This window comes from Triticum aestivum, chromosome 3B (assembly GCF_018294505.1).
Source record: "Triticum aestivum cultivar Chinese Spring chromosome 3B, IWGSC CS RefSeq v2.1, whole genome shotgun sequence".
Classification (NCBI taxonomy): domain Eukaryota; kingdom Viridiplantae; phylum Streptophyta; class Magnoliopsida; order Poales; family Poaceae; genus Triticum; species Triticum aestivum.
Window position 1 is genome coordinate 642,197,287 of NC_057801.1, and position 11,869 is coordinate 642,209,155.

Genomic DNA, 11,869 nt, shown 5'->3' on the forward strand with positions numbered 1-11,869 from the left:
AATGGTGGAACATCACTATGTTGATCATATCTACTATATGATTCACGCTCGACCTTTCGGTCTCCGTGTTCCGAGGCCATATCTGTTATATGCTAGGCTCGTCAAGTTTAACCTGAGAATTCCGCGTGTGCAACTGTGTTGCACCCGCTGTATTTGAATGTAGAGCCTATCACACCCGATCATCACGTGGTGTCTCAGCACGAAGAACTTTTGCAACGGTGCATACTCAGGGGGAACACTTCTTGATAATTAGTGAGAGATCATCTTAAAATGCTACCGCCGAACTAAGCAAAATAAGATGTATAACAGATAAACATCATATGCAATCAAAATATGTGACATGATATGGCCATGATCATCTTGCGCCTTTGATCTCCGTCTCCAAAGTACTGCCATGATCTCTATCGTCACCGGTACGACACCATGATCTTCATCATCTTGATCTATATCAATGTGTCGTCACATGGTCGTCTCGCCAACTATTGCTCTTGCAACTATTGCTATCGCATAGTGATAAAGTAAAGCAATTATTTGGCACTTGCATCTTATGCAACAAAGAGACAACCATAGGGCTTCTGCCAGTTGCCGATAACTTCAACAAAACATGATCATCTCATACAACAACTTATATCTCATCACGTCTTGACCATATCACATCACAACATGCCCTGCAAAAACAAGTTAGACGTCCTCTACATTGTTGTTGCAAATTTTACGTGGCTGCTACGGGCTAAGAAAAAACCGTTCTTACCTACGCATCAAAACCACAATGATAGTTTGTCAAGTTGGTGTTGTTTTAACCTTCGCACGAACCGGGCGTAGCCACACTCGGTTCAACAAAAGTTGGAGAAACTGACACCCGTCAGCCACCTGTGTGCAAAGCATGTCGGTAGAACCAGTCTCGCGTAAGCGTACGCGTAATGTCGGTCCGGGCCGCTTCATCCAACAATACCGCCGAACCAAAGTATGACATGCTGGTAAGCAGTATGACTTGTATCGCCCACAACTCACTTGTGTTCTACTCGTGCATATAACATCAACGCAAAAAACCTAGGCTCGGATGCCACTGTTGGGTAACGTAGTAATTTCAAAAAATTCCTACGCACACGCAAGATCATGGTGATGCATAGCAACGAGAGGGGAGAGTGTGTCTACGTACCCTCGTAGACCGAAAGCGGAAGCATTATAACAACGCGGTTGATGTAGTCGTACGTCTTCACGGCCTGACCGATCAAGCACCGAAACTACGGCACCTCCAAGTTCTAGCACACGTTCAGCTTGATGACGATCCCCGGACTCCGATCCAGCAAGGTGTCGGGGAAGAGTTCCGTCAGCACGACGGCGTGGTGACGATCTTGATGTTCTACCATAGCAGGGCTTCGCCTAAGCACCGCTACAATATTATCGAGGACTATGATGGAGGAGGGCACCGCACACGGCTTAGAGATCTCAAGGATCAATTGTTGTTGTGCCTAGAGGTGCCCCTTGCCCCCGTATATAAAGGAGCAAGGGGGGAGGGGGCGGCCGGCCTAGGAGGGGGCGTGCCAAGGGGAGTCCTACTCCCACCGGGAGTAGGACTCCCTCCTTCCTTGTTGGAGTAAGAGAAGGGGAAAGAGGGGGAGAGGAAGAAGGTAAACGGGAGTTGCATAATCTCATAGTCATAGGAACATGTATAAGTCATGAAGAAAGCAATAGCAACACACTAAACGATCAAGTGCTAAGCTAACGGAATGGGTCAAGTTAATCACATCATTCTCCTAATGATGTGATCCCGTTAATCAAATAACAACTCTTTGTCTATGGCTAGGAAACATAACCATCTTTGATTAATGAGCTAGTCAAGTAGAGGCATACTAGTGACACTCAGTTTGTCTGTATTCACACATGTATCATGTTTCCGGTTAATACAATTCTAGCATGAATAATAAACATTTATCATGAAATAAGGAAATAAATAATAACTTTATTGTTGCCTCTAGGGCATATTTCCTTCAGTCTCCCACTTGCACTAGAGTCAATAATCTAGTTCACATCACCATGTGATTTAACACCAATATTCACATCTGTATGTGATTAATACCCATAGTTCACACCGTCATGTGATCAACACCCAAAGGGTTTACTAGAGTCAGTAATCTAGTTCACATTTCTATGTGATTAACACCCAAAGAGTACTAAGGTATGATCATGTTTTGCTCATGAGAGAAGTTTAGCCAACGGGTCCGTGACATTCAGAGCCATATGTATTTTGCAAATATTCTATGTCTACAATGCTTTGCACGGATCTACTCTAGCTAATTGCTCCCACTTTCAATATGTATCCAGATTGAGACTTAGAGTCATCTAGATCGGTGTATAAGCTTGCATCGATGTAACTCTTTACGACGAACTCTTTTATCACCTCCATAATCGAGAGACATCTCCTTAGTCCTCACTAAGGATATTCTTGACCGTTGTCCAGTGATCTACTCTTAGATCAAAATTGTATTCCTTTGCCAAACTCAGAGCAAGGTATACAATAGGTCCGGTACACAGCATAGCATACTTTATAGAACCTATGACTGAGGCATAGGGAATGACTTTTCATTCTCTTTCTATTTTCTGCCATGGTCGGGTTTTGAGTCTTACTCAACTTCACACCTTTGCATCACAGGCAATAACTCTTTCTTTGACTGTTTTATTTTGAACTACTTCAAAATTTTGTCAAGGTATGTACTAATTGAAAATCTTATCAAGCGTCTTGCTCTATCTCAATAGAGCTTGATGCTCAATATGTAAGTAGCTTTACTGAGGTCTTTCTTTGAAAAAATCCTTTCAAATACTCCTTTATGCTTTCCAGAAAATTCTACATCATTTCCGATCAACAATATGTCATTCACATATACTTATCAGAAAGGTTGTAGTGTTCCCACTCACTTTATTGTAAATACAGGGTTCACAACAAGTCCGTATAAAACTATATGCTTTGATCAACTTATCAAGGCGTATATTCCAACTTCGAGATGCTTGCACCAGTCCATAGATGGATCGCTGGAGCTTGCACAATTTCTTAGCACCTTTAGGATTGACAAAACCTTCTGGTTGCATCATATACAACTCTTCTTTAAGAAATCCATTAAGGAATGTAGTTTTGACATCCATTTGCCAAATTTCATAAAATGTGGCAATTGCTAACATGATTCGGACAGACTTTTAAGCATCGATATGAGTGAGAAAATCTCATTGTATTCAACACCTTGAACTTTGTCAAAAACCTTTTTCGACAAGTCTAGCTTTGTAGATAGTAACACTACTATCAGCGTCCGTCTTCCTCTTGAAGATCCATTTATTTTCTGTGGCTTGCCGATCATCGGGAAAGTCAACCAAAGTCCACACTTTGTTCTCATACATGGATCCTATCTCAGATTTCATGGCCTCAAGCCATTTCGCGGAATCTGGGCTCATCATCACTTCCTCATAGTTCGTAGGTTCATCATGGTCTAGTAACATAATTTCCAGAACTGGATTACCGTACCACTCTCGTGCGGATCTTACTCTGGAAGACCTATGAGGTTTGGTAGCAACTTGATCTGAAGTTTGATGATCATCATCATTGTCTTCCTCACTAATTGGTGTAGGAATCACTGGAACTAATTTCTGTGATGAACTACTTTCCAATAAGGGAGAAGGTACAATTACCTCATCAAGTTCTACTTTCCTCCCACTCACTTCTTTCAAGAGTAACTCCTTCTCTAGAAAGGATCCATCTTAGCAACAAATAACTTGCCTTCGGATCTGTGATAGAAGGTGTACCCAATAGTTACTTTTGGGTATTCTATGAAGACGCACTTCTCTGATTTGGGTTCAAGCTTATCAGGTTGAAACTTTTTCACATAAGCATCGAAGCCCCAAATTTAAGAAACGACAACTTTGGTTTCTTGCCAAACCACAGTTCATAAGGTGTCGTCTCAACGGATTTTGATGGTGCCCTTTTTAAAGTGAATGCAGCTGTCTCTAATGCATAACCCCAAAACGATAGTGGTAAATCGATAAGAGGCATCATAGATCACACAATATCCAATAAAGTGCGGTTTACGACATTCGGACACACCATAACGCTATAGTGTTCCAGGTGGTGTGAACTGTGAAACTATTCCACATTGTTTTTATATGAAGGGCAAACTCGTAACTCAAATATTCTTCTCCATGATCAGATCGTAGAAACTTTTTTTCTTGTTACGATGATTCTCCACTTCACTCTGAAATTCTTTGAACTTTTCAAATGTTTCAGACTTGTGTTTCATTAAGTAGATATACTCATATCTACACAAATCATCTTGTGTAGGTCAGAAAATAACGATACTCGCCACGAGCATCAACACTCATTGGACCGTATACATCGGTATGTATTATTTCCAATAATTCACTAGCTCGTTCCATTGTTCCGGAGAACAGAGTTTTAGTCATCTTGCCCATAAGGCACGGTTCCCAAGCATCAAATGATTCATAATCAAGTGATTCCAAAAGTCCATCTGCATGGAGTTTCTTCATGCGCTTTACACCGATATGACCCAAACGGCAGTGCCACAAGTAAGTTGCACTATCATTATCAACTTTGCATCTTTTGGCATCAATATTATGATTTTGTGTATCACTACGACCGAGATCCAACAAACTATTTTCATTGGGTGTATGACCATTGAAGGTTTTATTCATGTAAATAGAATAACAATTATTCTCTGACTTTAAATGAATAACCGTATTGCAATAAACATGATTAAATCATATTCATGCTTAACGCAAACGCCAAATAACATTTATTTAGGTTCTACCCTAATCTCGAAAGTATAGGGAGTGTACGATGCTTGATCATATCAATCTTGGAACCACTTCTAACACACATCGTCACTTCACCCTCAACTAGTTTCTGTTTATTCTGTAACCCCCTTTTCGAGTTACTAATCTTAGCAACCGAACAAATATCAAATACTCAGGGGCTACTATAAACACTAGTAAGGTACACATCAATAACCTGTATATCTGTTCACTTTGCCATCCTTCTTATCCACCAAATATTCAGGGCATTTCCGCTTCCAGTGACCATTTCCTTTGCAGTGTAAGCACTCAGTTTCAGGCTTTGGTCCAGCTTTGGGCTTCTTCGCGGGAGTGACAACTTGCTTGTCATTCTACTTGAAGTTCCCTTTCTTTCCCTTTACCCTTTTCTTAAAACTAGTGGTCTTGTCAATCATCAACACTTTGATGCTCTTTACTTGATTTCTACCTTCGTCGATTTCAGCATCACGAAGAGCTCGGGAATCGTTTTCCATCATCCCTTGCATTATAGTTCATCACGAAGTTCCAGTAACTTGGTGATGGTGACTAGAGAACTCTGTCAATCACTATCTTATGTGGAAGATTAACTCCCACTTGATTCAAGCGATTGTAGTATCCAGACAATCTAAGTACTTGCTCACTAGTTGAGCAATTCTCCTCCATCTTTTAGGCAAAGTATTTGTCAAAGGTCTCATACCTTTTGACACGGGCATGAGTCTAAAATACCAATTTCATCTCATGGAACATCTCATATGTTCCGTGACGTTTCAAAAACGTTTTTGTCGTCCCGGTTCTAAGCTATAAAGCATGCTGCACAAAACTATCAAGTAGTCATCATATTGAGCTAGCCAAACGTTCATAACGTCTGCATCTGCTCCTGCAATAGGTCCGTCACCTAGCGGTGCATCAAGGACATAATTCTTCTGTGCAGCAATGAGGATAAACCTCAGATCACGGACCAAGTCCGCATCATTGCTACTAACATCTTTCAACTTAGTTTTCTCTAGGAACACATATAAAACATAGGGAAGCAACTTCGCAAGCTATTGATCTACAACATAATTTGCAAAATACTACTAGGACTAAGTTCATGATAAATTAAAGTTCAATTAATCATATTACTAAAGAACTCCCACTTAGATAGACATCCCTCTAATCCTCTAAGTGATCACGTGACCCAAATCAACTAAACCATGTCCGATGATCACGTGAGATGGAGTAGTTTCAATGGTGGACATCACTATGTTGATCATATCTACTATATGATTCACGCTCGACCTTTCGGTCTCCGTGTTCCGAGGCCATATCTGTTATATGCTAGGCTCGTCAAGTTTAACCTGAGAATTCCGCGTGTGCAACTGTGTTGCACCCGCTGTATTTGAATGTAGAGCCTATCACACCCGATCATCACGTGGTGTCTCAGCACGAAGAACTTTTGCAACGGTGCATACTCAGGGGGAACACTTCTTGATAATTAGTGAGAGATCATCTTAAAATGCTACCGCCGAACTAAGCAAAATAAGATGTATAACAGATAAACATCATATGCAATCAAAATATGTGACATGATATGGCCATGATCATCTTGCGCCTTTGATCTCCGTCTCCAAAGTACTGCCATGATCTCTATCGTCACCGGTACGACACCATGATCTTCATCATCTTGATCTATATCAATGTGTCGTCACATGGTCGTCTCGCCAACTATTGCTCTTGCAACTATTGCTATCGCATAGTGATAAAGTAAAGCAATTATTTGGCACTTGCATCTTATGCAACAAAGAGACAACCATAGGGCTTCTGCCAGTTGCCGATAACTTCAACAAAACATGATCATCTCATACAACAACTTATATCTCATCACGTCTTGACCATATCACATCACAACATGCCCTGCAAAAACAAGTTAGACGTCCTCTACATTGTTGTTGCAAATTTTACGTGGCTGCTACGGGCTAAGAAAAAACCGTTCTTACCTACGCATCAAAACCACAATGATAGTTTGTCAAGTTGGTGTTGTTTTAACCTTCGCACGAACCGGGCGTAGCCACACTCGGTTCAACTAAAGTTGGAGAAACTGACACCCGTCAGCCACCTGTGTGCAAAGCATGTCGGTAGAACCAGTCTCGCGTAAGCGTACGCGTAATGTCGGTCCGGGCCGCTTCATCCAACAATACCGCCGAACCAAAGTATGACATGCTGGTAAGCAGTATGACTTGTATCGCCCACAACTCACTTGTGTTCTACTCGTGCATATAACATCAACGCAAAAAACCTAGGCTCGGATGCCACTGTTGGGTAACGTAGTAATTTCAAAAAATTCCTACGCACACGCAAGATCATGGTGATGCATAGCAACGAGAGGGGAGAGTGTGTCTACGTACCCTCGTAGACCGAAAGCGGAAGCATTATAACAACGCGGTTGATGTAGTCGTACGTCTTCACGGCCTGACCGATCAAGCACCGAAACTACGGCACCTCCGAGTTCTAGCACACGTTCAGCTTGATGACGATCCCCGGACTCCGATCCAGCAAGGTGTCGGGGAAGAGTTCCGTCAGCACGACGGCGTGGTGACGATCTTGATGTTCTACCATAGTAGGGCTTCGCCTAAGCACCGCTACAATATTATCGAGGACTATGATGGAGGAGGGCACCGCACACGGCTTAGAGATCTCAAGGATCAATTGTTGTTGTGCCTAGAGGTGCCCCTTGCCCCCGTATATAAAGGAGCAAGGGGGGAGGGGGCGGCCGGCCTAGGAGGGGGCGTGCCAAGGGGAGTCCTACTCCCACCGGGAGTAGGACTCCCTCCTTCCTTGTTGGAGTAAGAGAAGGGGAAAGAGGGGGAGAGGAAGAAGGTAAACGGGAGTTGCATAATCTCATAGTCATAGGAACATGTATAAGTCATGAAGAAAGCAATAGCAACACACTAAACGATCAAGTGCTAAGCTAACGGAATGGGTCAAGTTAATCACATCATTCTCCTAATGATGTGATCCCGTTAATCAAATAACAACTCTTTGTCTATGGCTAGGAAACATAACCATCTTTGATTAATGAGCTAGTCAAGTAGAGGCATACTAGTGACACTCAATTTGTCTATGTATTCACACATGTATCATGTTTCCGGTTAATACAATTCTAGCATGAATAATAAACATTTATCATGAAATAAGGAAATAAATAATAACTTTATTATTGCCTCTAGGGCATATTTCCTTTACTAATGATGTGATCCCGTTAATCAAATGACAATACATGTCTATGGTTAGGAAACATAACCATCTTTGATCAAAAAGCTAGTCAAGTAGAGGCATACTAGTGACACTCTGTTTGTCTATGTATCCACACATGTATTATGTTTCCGGTTAATACAATACTAGCATCAATAATAAACATTTATCATGATATAAGGAAATAAATAATAACTTTATTATTTCCTCTAGGGCATATTTCCTTCAAATACGAACCATTATTGAGATTCTTGCTAACCATGAAAGGCCCCTCCCAAGGTGGGGAAAGCTTATGCATCCCTGTCTGGTCCTGAATCAAACGGAGCACTAGGTTGCCTTCTTGAAAAGTTCGGCTGCGAACTCTATGGCTATGACAGCGACGTAGGTCTTGCTGATATATCGCCGAATGATCTGCCACAAGGTCACGCTCTTCATCCAAATTATCAAGGGCATCCTATCGTGTTGTCTCATTATGAGCTTCAACATAAGCCGCCACCCTAGGCGAGTCATGACGGATATCACTTGAGAGAACCGCCTCTGCACCATAAACCATAAAAAAGGTGTATAGCCTATTGACATGTTGGGGGTAGTATTGATACTCCAGAGCACTGACGACAGTTCCTCATCCCAACAACCCGGCGTTCGCTTCAAAGGAACCATGAGCCGGGGCTTGATGCCTCTCAAATCTCCTGATTAGCATGCTCTTCCTGACCATTAGACTGCGGATGAGCCATTGAAGAGACCTCAAGACGAATATGCTCTCCATCATAGAATTTCTTCATGGCACATTTAGAGAGGTTAATACCATTATCTGTAATGATACTGTGAGGATAACCAAAATGAAAGATCAACTTTTTTAAAAACTGAACAACAGTTTCAGCTTCACAATTACTAACAGGCTCTACTTCAACCCACTTGGTAAACTTGTCAACCGCCACCAAAAGGTGGGTATTTTTGTCTTTAGACCTCTTGAAAGGCCCAACCATATCCAACCCCTAGACTGCAAATGGCCAGGTTATCAGGATCATCCACAATTCCTGAGCCGGCACATGAGCTTGCCTTGCAAACTTTTGACATCCATCACACTTGCTAACTATATCCTCTACATCCGCATGAGCCGTCAACCAGTAAAACCCATGACAAAATGCTTTAGCCACCAAAGATTTAGAGCCGGCATGGTGACCACAATCACCGTCATGAATCTATCACAAGATCTCACGGCCCTCTGCAGGAGAGACACAACGCTGGAATACGCCTATCACACTGCATCAGTGTAACTCGCTGTTGATAATAGCCATAGACTTGGATCTCCTGGTTATCTGCCTCGCCAAAGTTTCATCCTATGGTAACTCACCTTGGGTCATATAGGCCAAGTAAGAAAGAGTCCAATTAGGAATAACATGAAGAGCCGCCACAAGCTACGCCTCTGGGTCAGGAACAACAAGATCTTCCTCGGGTGGCAACTTGACCGAAGGATTGTGCAATACATCAGGAAACACATTAGGAGGCACCATCTTACATTGAGACCCAAGCCGTCTTAAGGTATCAGTCGCCTTGTTCTTCCGTCGATCAAGGTGATCCACCTGGTAACCCTTGAAGTGACCAGCAATGTTGTCAACCGCCCGGTGATAAGCCGCCATGAGTGGGTCTCTGGAATCCCACTTGCCTGAAACTTGCTAAGCCACAAGGTCTGAGTCGCCCAGACACCTGACCTGGCTTAAATTCATCTTTTTGGCCATACGAAGACTGTGGAGTAAAGCCACATATTCAGCTGCATTGTTAGTACAAGGAAACATTAGCCTTAAGACATAACAAAATGTGTCACCTCGTGGGGAAGTTAAAATAACTCCAGCCCCCGAGCCCTCCAACTGCCTGGAGACATCAAAATGAATTGTCCAATACGCGTTGTCGGGTTTCTCCTCAGGTGTCTGCAGATCCATCCAATCATTGATGAAATCCACCAAAGCTTGAGATTTTATAGCTGTTCTTGGCACATACTTCAAACCATGGGGTCCAAGCTCAATTGCCCACTTAGCGACCTGGCCTGTGGCTTCTCTGTTTTGGATAATGTCTCCTAAAAGAACAGAGGTGACCAAGAAAATAATGCTTCAGGTTGCGACTCGCCATAAACAATCCATACACCAGTTTTTGCCAATGTGGATATCGTTGCTTGGACTCAATCAACACTTCACTGATATAATAAACTGGCCGCTGAACCGGGTATTCTTTACCCGGCTACTTGCGCTCTACAACATCTGCCACACTAACAACCTTACTATTAGCCGCCACATACATGAGCAAAGGATCTTTATCAATGGGAGCGGCAAGGATGGGCAGCTCAACCAACTGTCTCTTGAGATTCTCAAACGCTTGATTAGCTACTCAGGTACTAGTTGGCCAGCCCAATTAAAAAATGGCTCTCCCTCCCTCCCCTCCCCCCTCCACCTGCTCCACTGAAAACCATGGCGATCTCTAGATTAGTTCATGATGGAGAGTCTTCTTCATTGGGATTTTGCGCCGGGACTTGCCCTTGCGGATCAGGTGAGGAGAAAATTCGGTTCCATGGTGCACTTCTCTCCCTCTTGCAATCGCAAGGAGTTCTTCCTTGTGGTCACCTTTTCTTCGGCCTCCTTTCCTCTCAACATGGATTCTGTGGGTATTGCACTACAATGTTGCATTGGAGGCATCCGTTTTGGTTTCAAGGTGCAACAACTCAATCCACGCGCTTTTAGGTTTTCTATGGCCAATAATAAAGTGGGTCATTTCATCTATGGTCTAAAGGATCAACTGTGGCTGGATTTTGTTTGCCACTTCCATTTGTTTAATGGCCATTTCACTTGTGCCCCGTCTTCTTCTGGTTCTTGGCATGCGGACATGGTGTTGCCAGAATTAGACAATCGACGTCCTATGTTCGTCTCATTGGATCTGGGTTTCTTCACTCAAGACACACTCTCCCGTGAAGCTTCTCGAAGAGAGCTCAGTAAGTTTGCTTTGGTACCACTAACACACATGATTTTTTCTAATTATAATGCTGCTGAGGCTTCTTCTTCCATGATCAATTCGTTTCATCCAGAGGCTTTGATCAAGGATCATGATCAAATCAAATTTGGTGATTTTGTGGCAAGCATTAATGATAAGCTAAAAATTAAGGCCGTCAGCAAACATAAATCCTTAATGGCCAATTCTCCCCGACAAGCAGATTTGGGGGATACTAATATCCCAGAGTTTTTATGTCTGGGTGATTTTCAATGACTGATCAATGTGCCTTATCCACGTCTGCCTCAAAGCTTCCTGGCGTTAGCTTTCAAATATGCTCCAGATCACTCAAGTTGGCCTCCTATCCTCTCGGCCCAACATAAGAAGGATTTGGCCCAGGCCTGCTACTCTCAAGAGGTCATTGGTACCCTCTCCATAAATTGGAACTCCCTTTGCTGTAGATGCCTTCAATGGGGACACCAAAAAAAACATTGCCAGGCTCGGCTAATTTGCATTTATTGCTCCTCTCCTGGTCACAAGGTAATTAACTGCCCCGCCCGATATTTACCAAAGCATCATAACTCTTTATTAAAGAGCCATGATAAGGAAGTCCACAATTTCGTATTACCTGCAAGAGTATTGCTTATTGAGGCTGAACAGCCAAAACTGCGATCTTCCGTCCGATGCTCATCCTGCTGTTACTATGGACATCTGGAACGATCCTGTCTCAAAAAGCAGTTTCGTCAAAAATGGAAGTGGGTCCCGAGAACGACGAAGATTTCCAATCCTACCCCTCATGTTCCAAGTTCTGCTTCGATTTCCCAAGCGACACCGCCATCGCCCATCCATT